A 12,910-nucleotide genomic window follows, 5' to 3' on the forward strand; every position below is an offset into this window, starting at 1 on the left:
ACGCCTGGATTGTAACAAACACGTGTTTATACGATTTTTAATTCCGAGATTAAAACCAGATGTGCCGTCTGGGAATATATTAACCGCAGACTGTTTTAATAAATCTCTAAAACAAAAGGATTTATAAAAACTGATGTTTCTGATGATTTTCCCATATTTTTTTCTATTAAATCTGATTATCAAATAAAAAACGAGGGCAGAATAATAATAAAAAAGCGAATTGTTAACAATTGTAACATAAAATCATTCAAAGATCAAATTTTACAGCAGGACTGGAATCACATAAACTTTAATGGTAACATAAACATCTATAAAACATTTTTTAAAACTTTCTTTAAAATCTATGACGCAAATTTTTCAATATGTGTAATAAATCTCTAGGCAAAAGACATATTATCTCCTTGGATAACTAAGGGACTAAAAAAGTCTTCAAAACTAAAACAAAAGTTGTATAATAAATACTTAAAAACAAAATCCGAAAAACATAAACAAAATTACAAAAACTACAAAAATCTGTTTGAAAAACTCTGAAAAAAATTATTATTCTAAATACCTTACTCAGCACAAACATAACTTTAAACGCGTCTTGGAATTAATAAAAGAATTTGCAGTAAAGCAAAAAGTAATTTCAACCTTCCACTTGCAATAAAAGTTGGAAATAAAATACCTAAATATACTAATAAAATGCGACTGAATTTAACAAGTTTTTTTCCACTATAGGAGCAAATTTAACAAATAAAATCCATTTAACAAATTATAAATTAACAGATGAACTTCAAACATCAAACTCCTTACATTTTACAAACCTAACGCTTGAGGAATTTGATATAGCTTTTAGATTGTGTTATGTATTATGTATAAATCAGTAGGACCTGATGGTATAAATGCAAATATTGTGATAGGTTTTTATGACGTCATGATAGATAATCTTTACAAAATCTTTAAATTATCCATTAAACAAGGTTCTTTCCCAGACTCTCTAATAATAGCAAAAGTAATTCCTATTTTTAACACAGGAGACCCGACCAATATAAAAAATTACAGACCTATTTTTATTCTTCCATTTTTTTCAATAATATTAGAAACATGTTTCAACTTAATATCTTCCCAATTATCAACAAACCTACCAGGGTAAACTTCCAAATCTATTACTGCTATTGACAATATATTAACAAACTCAATACAAGATCCTTCTCTAAAATCAGGAATAATAAAAACAGATATTTCAGATCACTTTCCAATATACTTCTCTCTGTCACAAATTTCCACAAAAATTGATGATTCAAAAATTATAAAAGAATTATCGATGAAACGTCTACTCAAAAATTTAAGGACTTGCTATCGGCAACAAATTGGCAAACTGTCTACCAAGAATGTGATCAAAGAAACACAAACTCTGCGTATATTAACTTTATAAATTTATTTATCCTACAATATAATAAAAGTTTTCCAATTCAACAAAAAGAAATAAAAACAAAATGTTTAAATTGTCCATGGATAACAAAAGAAATAAGAAAATCCTCAAAACAAAAACAAAAACTATACTTAAACTACTTCAAAAATAGAAGCGAAGCAAACCTTTCCCTTAACAAGCAATACAAAAACCTATTTGAAAAAATTAAAAAAAAAAACACAAAACTTTATACTATTCTAATCAAATACAAAAATTTAATGGTGACCTAAAAAAGACATGGGACATTATGAAGGAAATTATTGGTAAAAGTAACTTTAATGTTAACAAGCCTTCTAGAGAAATAATTAATGAATCAAACAACAAGCAAGATATTTCCAATGATTTTAATAAATACTTTGCCAACATTAGTGGTGATCTTGCATTGAAAATTCAATGCCCAAATAATACATTTAAAAGTTACTTAACAGGCTCACACTGCTCTTTAAATTTCAATGAAATAAATCAAGACGAACTTGAAATAGCTATTAAATCACTTAAAATTAAGTCCCCAGGAACCGATGATATCTCTTGCAAAGTAGTCTCATATGTTTTTGAGGAGATACGTAATCCAAATTACCAAATATTTAATTCATCAATTTCAACAGGTATTGTACCTGATAAACTAAAAACCTCTAAAATTATACCAATCTATAAATCAGAAGAAACCAATTCTTTAAACAATTATAGACCAATCTCTATCCTTTCGGTATTCTCAAAACTCCTAGAAGGAATAATCAATAATAAATTAAATGAATATTTAAAAACTAACAAAATTATCAATAAAGGTCAATATGGTTTTCAAAAGCTACACTCAACTGAGCATGCAATCCTTGACCTCTCAAATAGGATAAGTAGATCATTTAAAAAAAAAAATTCACATTAGGGATCTTTATTGATTTGTCAAAGGCATTTGACACCGTCAACCATGAGATATTGCTAACAAAAATGAAAAACTATGGTATAAAAAATCAAGCTTTAAATTGGTTTAAAAACTACCTTGATAACAGACAACAGTGTGTTATTATTGATAGAAAAAGCAACTCGAATTTACTAAAAACAAAATGTGGTGTTCCCCAAGGTTCCATTCTTGCTCCTCTTTTGTTTCTTATTTATAAAAACGATCTTCCAAACGCCTCTAATATCTTTAAAACTATAATGTTTGCCGACGATACAGACTTATTTTACTCGTCAAAGACAATCGAAGACCTCTATGAAAAAACAAATGCTGAACTAAAAAAAGTTAACATATGGTTTAAATCAAATAAACTGTCACTCAATATAGAAAAAAACTAAGTATATACTATTTCACTCTAATCAACAAATTAAAAAAATACCTCTGAACCCACCAACAATTATTATAGAAAATATATCCATCAAAAGAGCTCTGAATACAAAGTTTTTAGGAGTTCTAATTGATGAACACATCTCCTGGAAACCCCACATAAACTACATATACACAAAAATATCAAAGAACATAGGTTTACTTTACAAGGCAAGACCATTTTTGTCACAAAAAAGTCTCAAATTTATCTACTTCTCATTCATACATAGCTATCTCATGTATGCCAATATAGCATGGGGCAGTACCCACAAATCTAAATTACAACCACTTTAATTACGTCAAAAACACGCTTCAAGGCTAGTATACAACAAAAGCAAATTTACTCATGCTCAACCCTTACTGGAACAAATGAACGCACTAAATATATTCCAAATAAAAATTTTTCAAAATATACTTTTCATGTTTAAATATAAACTAAGTCTGGTTCCCGAGCATTTTACAGCACACTTTTTTAAAAACAATATAAATAAATACAATACAAGAGCAACAGGCAACATTAAGATACCTTTTGAAACAACAAGACTCTCAAAATTCTCAGTTACATATCGTGGTCCCTATATATTTAACAAATTAGTTTCCAGAAACGAATCACTATTAAACTTAAACAACGAACACTCTCTGAAAAAAAAGCTAAAATCTACAATAATCAAATTAAACAACTGTAAGGAATTTTTTTAAATTTGAATAAATAAATAAATGTAACTTAACTTTTAAAACAAATCGATAATAAAAACAATATTAATAACAAGGTATATATGTAACACGTTTATATATACCACGTATGCAACTGATTTTTTATGTGTATTACACGTCTAAGAAATAGGTACTTGATGACAAGACTGACTTAAGTCTTCTGCGAGCTTCCTATGACTACAAATAAGTATTTCTTTTTATCAATCTTACACAAATTTTGTTTTTATCATATTTATACACTAACATTATCTTGAAATGTGGTAAATTAACTTATAGTGAAACATCGAAACTCTCCTCCAAAAAATCAGCAGATTATTTTTATTTATTGTATTTTTTATTTTAATTGGAGTAATATAGAGATATATTTCTCGGATTATTTTTACTTACACGTTATTATATTGTTGTAATTGGTATTTATTTTATTCATGTCTCGGAGTTGTAAGCAACTATATTTTTATTTGCCTCGTATATTTTGAACTTTATATTTATGATTTAAATTTGTATATCTTTACTACCAATCAGTGATTGGTAACTTGTAATTACTTTGTAGTTGTAAAATAAAACATGTATAAAAAAAAAAAAAAAAAGAAAGAATAATGTATAACAGAGTGTACATATGCCTAATTACCAATAAACTCCTTTGTGAAAATCAGTTCAGTTTTAAAAATAACAACTCAACCGAACATGCTATTCTTTAATTAACACGTTGTATTAACAAACCTTTTAAAAATCAAAAATTTACACTTTTCATTGACTTCTCAAAAGCGTTTGACTCGGTCGATCATAATATTTTGCTTAAAAAACTTGAATGTTATGGCATAGCAGGAAAAATTCTAAGTTGGTTCAGCTATCTCTCCAACCGAAAGCAATTGTTTTTAACTAAGATTCCCAACCTCAAACATTAATGAACATAACATATGGTGTCCCACAAGGATCCATACTTGGACCACTTCTTTTCATTATTCCAGCAATGTGCAAGAAGCGACTAGCTTGGGCGAAGGATCACCAGAACTGGACTGAAGATAATTGGACAAAGTTATTTATTGAATATTAATATTTGTTTTAGTAAATATTGTCCTTGCTTGCTGGTTATTATTACTTATTAGAATAAACTTTTTGCTTTAAATGTAATAATTGCATTAATGTGAGCAACTTCGACATTCTGTTTAGTATTGATAATAATTAATTTATTGATTGTTATGAAATTGTGGCGTTCCATTAAAAGAAACTTTGTATTGTCTATGCTTAGGTCTGCTTCTCAGATGAGATAATGCTAGAAGTTTTGGGAGAAAGGACACAGTATGTTAGGAGAAGATCAACAGAAGCATACTATCCAGACTGTATTCAAGAAACTGTTAAACACCCACAGAAGATTATGGTCTGGAGCGTGATATCTATTCATTGGACAGGGCAACTCCACATTGTAGATGGTATAATGAACCAAGAAAAATACAAAAACTTATTAGAGAGAAAGTTATTTACATAATTAGATCAATGGTATCCAGATGGCAATTGCATATATATGCATGATGGTGCACCTTGTCACATGGCCAAATCCATCTTCACGAAAGGAATGTCCCAGTATTAAAATGGCCAGGAAACAGCCCAGATTGTAACCCCATTGAGGAACTGTGGAGAGAGTTAAAGAGGGAAGTAAATAAAACAGTTTCAACTAATAGGGCACAGTTGAGAAGTTAGTTCATGTCTGGCATCATGATGAGCGTCTCAAGAAACTTGCAGATCAATTTATTCGTGGAACGCCAAGACGTGTAAAAGCGCTCGTAGATGCCAGAGGAGGACATACAATATATTAATTTTTTTAAAACTGGTTTATTATGTGATTTAGGATGCACTCACTAACTATTTCATTATCAGTATTTCAGTTTGGTGCAAGTTCTAAAAAAGGTTTAAGTTTTACTTTAATTAGAGATTAAAAAATTTACTCTGATTATAAATCTAAGTTAACAATAAAGTAATTAAAATTGACCAAAACTATAAAAACAAAAACAAATTTAAGCAGAAATCATATTCTAAATTATTCGAAATATTTAAGTTTTTTTTTTTTGCAAGTGCCCAAATTTATTTTAAAAATTTACTTTAAAACTTTTTTGCACACAGAAACTAATGCGATGTTGTTTTTGATTGTAACGGTAATAAGTATTGGTTATCATTGTTATTGGATTAAAATGAGTAAGCACGCAATCGATAATTTTTAGATATTCTTTTTAAAATAGCTGTCGGAAGTTGACATTTTAAAATTGACTGATGTTTGTTGATCCTCATTTCAATTTATTTTGGGGCAATTATGAACAGACTTAATCTTTGAAAAAAGAAGCTGGAAGGAAAGAAAAGATTTAAAGATAGATATAAAGGAAAATCAATCGTTCGCTCCATAAAGACAAATGTTAGCTGCATAGAGATCTAGCAAGAAAATTTAAATGCAGCCACACTTAAGTAAAGTTTTTAGATCTCAAGAATATATAGCATATATATAAAAAAAGAAAATTCTGAAGCGATCCTTTGATAGAGAAATCAAACCCATTTTTCGACTCAAATTGAAATTAATAATTTTCATTAATCTGCCGCCCCATAAAAAGAGATTCCCACCCACCTCTCTACGCCACTGGATTTAAGTGTATCTTACCCTTTAACAACTTTCCAGTAGTTTGATAGGTAGAAACAATTAAAAACGAATTAAAAACCTTTATTTCCATACTTAATTGGCAGTTGTCAATTTTTTATATAGACGAATCTTTTGAACGCTAAAAATATCTTGATGAAAACTGAAATCTGTTTAAAAATTTTGATCTAATTTGTAGCAGCAATTTTATAATAAAAATTTTCTTTGATGTAAAAAAAGGTCGACAAGGAAAGTAGATAAATATTTATAAATATATTCAGAGCGAAGCTGAGCCCTAACTAATTTCAAGAAACTATACTATTTAAAACCAAATAGGTAATAATAAAGCATAAGTTGGTTATTAATTGCATTTTTTTTTTAAATAAGCTTCTTAAAACCAGTTTGTTTAAAAATGGGGCATATTAGAGAGATTTCTTTGGTTTCTTATAAATTGATACAAACTCTAATAATTTGTTCTATCAAATTCGAAATTTTAAAGCTTTAGTTTTATAACTTTTTTTAAAAATAATATATCGTTTAATGTTCCAAGGTCTGTTTGCTTAAGACCTTGGAATATTAATTATTATTTTATTTGGAATATTAATTGGAATATTAATTATTATTTTATTTTTATTGGAATATTAATTATTAATTATTATTTTTTTTTATTCAAAACATTTTTAAATCCAGTGGCAGCATGAGGTGGCAGCAAATATCTATCAAAAATTTTGTTTTAAGTACCAACTAATAGAGATGCACAATAAAGAACAAGATAGACATAAACAAAAAGCAACACCGCAAAATTTTATACTAAATTTGTTTAGCAACTTTCAAATATACAAATAAATTATGATATAAAATAGATAATTAGCTCAAGTCATAATTATTCAATTTTGATAATGAACATATTGGCGTGGTTTTTTCCTTGGAAGAATAGAGTTTGTCGGTAGTATCAACTTTTCAAACTTTCTGCATTCTTCCATGATAATTTCCGTAATTAAGTCGATCACCAGCAATATTCAAACTTAAAAAATTCAAATATCAGAATTATTAAAGAAAACACTTTTTACTCTTTTTGATTTAAAAAAGTATGCACCTTTCCTTCAGCAGTTAAATTTAGAAGCAAGTTTGACTGTAAATAAATTGAATATAAATTGAATAACGTTCTATTTATGAATAAATTGTAAATAAATTGAATAACGTTCTTCTCTGAGTTTATGCCCAATTTAAAGACCAACATCATAAGACATGCTAAGATCCCATTCATGTACATTTAATGTAACCACGTCATCACATGATCTTCAACCTAAAAAAAGTTTTAATGACTTAAAATTTTAAGATTCATAAAATCATATTCATTTAAGATAAAAAAAATAATGATCATCATCATTATCATCATCATCATTATCATTATTGTAATCATCAAACTTACCACTAGATTTTGAGAATTTTGGTTCCAATGAGAGTTTTCAAAATTATTTAGAGTTGATTAAATGAGAGACATCACAAAAGTGATGACATCACAAAAATATTTCATGATTATGTGAACTAAAAATATTTATAAAAATAATTTTTTCTTACTTTTTTCAATAATACTTTTTTTCAATAACACTTTAATTAGTGTTAATAAACAAAAATAATTTTGTCCAAATGTTGTTATTAAACAACAAAATTTAAGAAAAAAAAAAAATCCTTAAAAAAAAAAAAAGGAATTGAATATATTAACCTAAACACCAAATATCACCAATACACACTACTATCCTTAACATTTTTGTAATTCTTAACAAGATGAATTATAAAGGATTAACAATGTGTATAAACATGATCTGTTGCCATAGAATAAAATTTTAATTTAAAAAATGTTTTTTTTTGAGACTATGTTAGTAGTACTTCGGAATCTCTTTAAAGTTAGTAGAAGCAAAAGGTCCAAATGCATATTAGAAGGATGAAAACATCCCTCTAATAAACAATTACATATTTTGCCGAACTTTCAATTTTATTTTTAAACTTATTAAAAGTGCCATTTAAAAATCCCATTTCAATTAGTTCAACTTCTTTAGTTGCATAGGATACACGAAAACTTTTGATTTTCACCTTATCAAACACAAAAGAAAGAATTTCTCATGATCTTATAAACTTTTAATATTTCCATTTAAAGTTATTCTAAAAATATCATCATTATTATACCACATCCTGGATTGATGGATTGTGCTTCGAAAAAGTATTTTTACAAAACGATAAATAAATTCTGACTTGCTTTAAGTGTTTGTAAGTTTCAGGACATATTAGGCAAATGCTTGAACACAATCTTGGACTCTTGCTAAATGGATTATCAACACCAAGTGGAGTATTATCAACACCAAATAGAGAATTATTAACACCAAATGGAGGATTATCAAAACCAAATGGAGGATTATCAACACCAAATGGAGTATCAACACCAAAGATCAGCTTTTCTTATTTAATCAGCTGATATTACACTATAATGGAGTTGATGATATTTGCTCTCTAATTTTTTAAAATAATTTCTCAGAATTTTTATTTTGAAAATTAGCTCTTTTTGTCTTGCCTTTTACATTTTTTTTTACTTTTTCTCAAAATTATTAATCTAGTTCCAAATAAAAATCACATTTAAATGTGGATATAGGAATCTAAATAAGATATAAAATCTCACTAAAAGAAGTACAACCATCAACAAATTCCATTTAATGGATCTATATTTTCACTAAACAAAAGTATATTCTTCATAATTTACTAATTCCCTATATTTTCTGTTTCGCAATGTAACCATCATATTTTATTAAAAACTGGAAAAAAAACTTTATTATGAAAACCATAAGAAGTTTGTTTAATATACTGCAAGATTTTGAAACAATTTTTTGTTATCTTTTAGATCCTATTTTTTATTAAAACATATTTATTCCTTTCAGGACTGAATTATTAGCAGTTATTGAAAAATAGAAAAAATTTAAAGTAAATAAAAAAAAAAAAAGTAAAGAGTTTTGAAAAAAAAAATTTGAAGTTGCAATATTATTGGAATACAAAACTTAATCTTAAATATAAATTTTTCAACTATTTTCAATTCATGTTTTAGTAAATTTTTGGTGCTTAAACATAAAATACATGGATGTTGGGAACTTTTAAAATTTTTTATGAAATAACTTTAGTTATTTTGCAATCAGGAAATTAGATTAACTACATTACAAAATTACAAAATTATTAAAAGAAATCTTTAAAATTAGGATAATTTTAGTTTAGTCATTTGTTTTTATTATTTTTTAAAAGGTACTTACTTTCATGACTGCATTCAGAAATTAATGAAGATTTTTTATTCAGTAAATTTTCTTGATCCAAATGAGCAATTATTTTAAATTTTTCTTGATTTAGTATACATTTTTTGGGAATGTTATTATAGGCAGGCGCAGGTTTTAAAATAGACCAGTTTAATTTAAAATTCAAATTTTTTTCTTTTAGTTGTCAAATTATGTTTGTGGTTGGCATAATGTTTTTTCTATTTGCCCTCTGTTAAGCCAGTATGATAAACAATATATATATATATATATATATATATATATATATATATATATATATATATATATATATATATATATATATATATATATATATATATATATAATATATATATATATATATAAATTAGTAAAAACATTTGTCTAATTTTTTTTCCGACAATGTGTTTTTCCATCAGTAGATTCATCAGGATGATGTCTGATGAACATCTTGATTAACCTACTGATGGAGAAATAAAATGTTGAAGAAAAAAATAGATAAGTGTTTTTACTAATTTATTATCACTCTGTTCTTTAAGAACATTGAGCATTCCATTTGTAGAATACACTAGCATAATTTATATATATATTTACATATATGTATATATGTATATATATATATATATATATATATATATATATATATATATATATATATATATATATATATATATATATATATATATATATATATAAATGATTAATTTATAATATAATATATATAAATAAAATTGCAACATATTTATATAAATATATATTTATAAAATTATATATGCATATAATTTAATTTATATATAATTTAAAAATAAACTAGTTAATAACTGAGTTTTACCAATTATACATTCAAAATATAATGTAAAAATACATTTTTTTAAAGTAATGAACCTACATTATTATTATTTTTGATGCGTGTTTATCGAGACGAATAAAATTAAATGGAGCCATCGAATTTCAAAAAGTTTGTTTTTGAGAGGAACTTTACGTTTAATGAATGAAGATGAATGGGTATGAATGGTGCTAATAATTATTTCAAAAGGTATTTTTTAACATTGAAAAAAAAAGAAGCTTTTTTTTGTAAAATGGAAACACTAATATGTATGGTTTTTAGGTATGTGGCGGAATATACTTTTGAACCAACAGCCATCAGCTAAACCATCTTTTTATTCATAAAAATCAGTCTCTTCATTTAAATTATAGAACTAACTATTTCGCAACATTGCAGCTAACTTCTAAGCTATTTTTTATTTATATAATCATGAATAATCTGTTTAAACCATCGTTAACTTAACATTTAAATTAGTTCATCGGCGTAAATAATATGCCATTTTTTAAAATATCCGTTCATTTGCCGATTATTTATATTTCATGCATGGTTTTTGTGACGGAATTCGGAACCTTTAATGTTTTCAAACGTTGCACTTCCATTACAATACTTCCATGGTCAATCCATCAATAATACTTCCATGGTCAAAAAACAAGATTAGTGCCGCGTTTATATTTTAAATAATTCTCAGAAAAAATAATTTCTTAGAAAAATAAAAAGGTTTTAAATGCGTATTTTTTTCTTCTAACCGAATTCTTAAATCATTTTAAAAGAATGGAATATAGTATGGCATTAATTATATTAAATATAAATCCAATAAATCATGGAGTTATCTTTCCTCTGAAATCAAGACAACGTATCTAAAAAAAAAGGAAGTAGAGCTCTCTTCATCAACAAAGTCAAGGAATTTATCCAAGATAAAAATAATAAGTGAAGCTTCTGTTGTGTTATTTATTACAATAATTGTTTTTCATGTCGTTTTGACCTTATCCTTTTTACCTGTAAAATTCAAGTTGTTTTTGCCTCTTTTCTTAAATAACATACTATTGCTGATGTTCTTGCTACTGTATTGTTATCGTTCTATTTAAAAGCCTCTTATTTATTATTTTTAGCTTCTTATTTTTTTAAGTGTCTTTTTTTTTTAAGTGCCTTTTTTTAAAAATTATTTTTAGTGTTTTTGTTTTTTATTGATATATTATTATTATTATTATTATTATTATTATTATTATTATTATTATTATTATTATATTACTTGATATTATTCATGTACTAGCAATATGTTATACATTTTGTCAAATTTATAAAGAATATTTGTCGGTTGTCACGTTTTTGTCAGTTAAATTAGGTACTTTGATAAAAATATTCAATATAATAATACAGTTACAAAACTTATACTGTTACATAATGCTTAATGAGAACTTTCCAATGACACCTCATTTGTCTATCTGTGTTGATTATGACGTAAGTTATGATTATTTTTGTGTGTAAATAGAGTAATTTCTGCTATAGAAAATTAAGAAAATCCGTGACCAAGATTTTGTGTTACTGGCACTTAAAACTGCATAACTAAAAAACCTGACTGAGATAATGTAATAAAATTTAAAACAGTGACTCGTCATTATTAGATCTTTATTTTAATATATTTGTTATGAATCAAATAGCTTATTTTCATCTTATCAGATACAAAAAACATAGTGGGTTGGGGGTAAATTTTGACGAGGGTGCATTTTTAAAATTCATAGTTTACAATCTAAGTGCAAAAGAAGACTAATTTTTCTAAGGTATATGACTCATTACATAAACTTTATGTTTAAGGTACAAACTACTAGTCTGCTGAAAGGAGGCTCATATTAACATTAATTATTAATATCATATTGAAAATCTTTTAAAATGGAGTAAAATTGACAACAACATAAAGTTAAACAAAATTAATCATAAAAAATTGTAAGTTCAAAAGAACAAAAAACTTGAAATGCATAATTAAAATAAAATACTATTGTAAACATTTGCTTAATATTTAAATACCGGTAACTAAATACAGAACCTGAATCAATAGAAAACTAGATCACCAAGAGCAATGTCAGCCAAGCAACGTCAGCCAATTCTAAAGCTAACAACTTTTCCAGTAGCAGGTGATAGCTTCATAACTATTCTTCCCTTATAAGCTATATCATTCCCCTCCTCATTCCATAAATGTTTAACTCTAGCTCCTTCAATTTTAACTGGATCCTCATTTAACATTTCTAATACTTTAACTCTTTGGTATTCTGAGAGCAAAGAGAAAATGGAATTATGTACAATATCTAAACTATTTTCTAAAATAAGTTTTTTTATATCTCTAGCTAATGTATTTCTTCGTTCCATTTCTCGCTTCTAACCTTTTTCTTTTAACTGTAACTTTGCTAACTCTTCTCCCCTCAACCTTTTCTCTTTCCCTTATATACAAAAATATTCAAAATGTAACTATTTTTTCTTGCTCTGTTTTTGCATTATTGCACAGCGAGTCCAGAGATATTATTTACAGGGGCACTAGCTGCCTTATCTTGCATGGACTGGGACAGTGTAGAGAGTTCACCAGTCAAGTACCTTGACAGCTGCCTTTTTAAAACTGTCACTGTAGCATTAGCTATCATTTTTAAAACAGAAAGCAGTTGCTCCGAATACTTCCCTTCAATAATGAGTAATGCAA

General features: G+C 26.4%; 1 long non-coding RNA gene across 1 annotated transcript; it reads right to left on the minus strand.

Annotated features, from left to right (window-relative positions):
• Window positions 1-6,908: 6,908 nt before the first annotated feature.
• Window positions 6,909-9,648, minus strand: LOC136084544 (uncharacterized). The gene is made up of 2 exons (XR_010640623.1): window positions 7,541-9,648; window positions 6,909-7,414 (listed from the first exon to the last, which is right to left on the minus strand). It is a non-coding gene; the product is annotated as an uncharacterized LOC136084544 (long non-coding RNA).
• Window positions 9,649-12,910: the final 3,262 nt, after the last annotated feature.

Source organism: Hydra vulgaris, chromosome 09 (assembly GCF_038396675.1).
Source record: "Hydra vulgaris chromosome 09, alternate assembly HydraT2T_AEP".
In the NCBI taxonomy this organism is placed as follows: Eukaryota; Metazoa; Cnidaria; class Hydrozoa; order Anthoathecata; family Hydridae; genus Hydra; species Hydra vulgaris.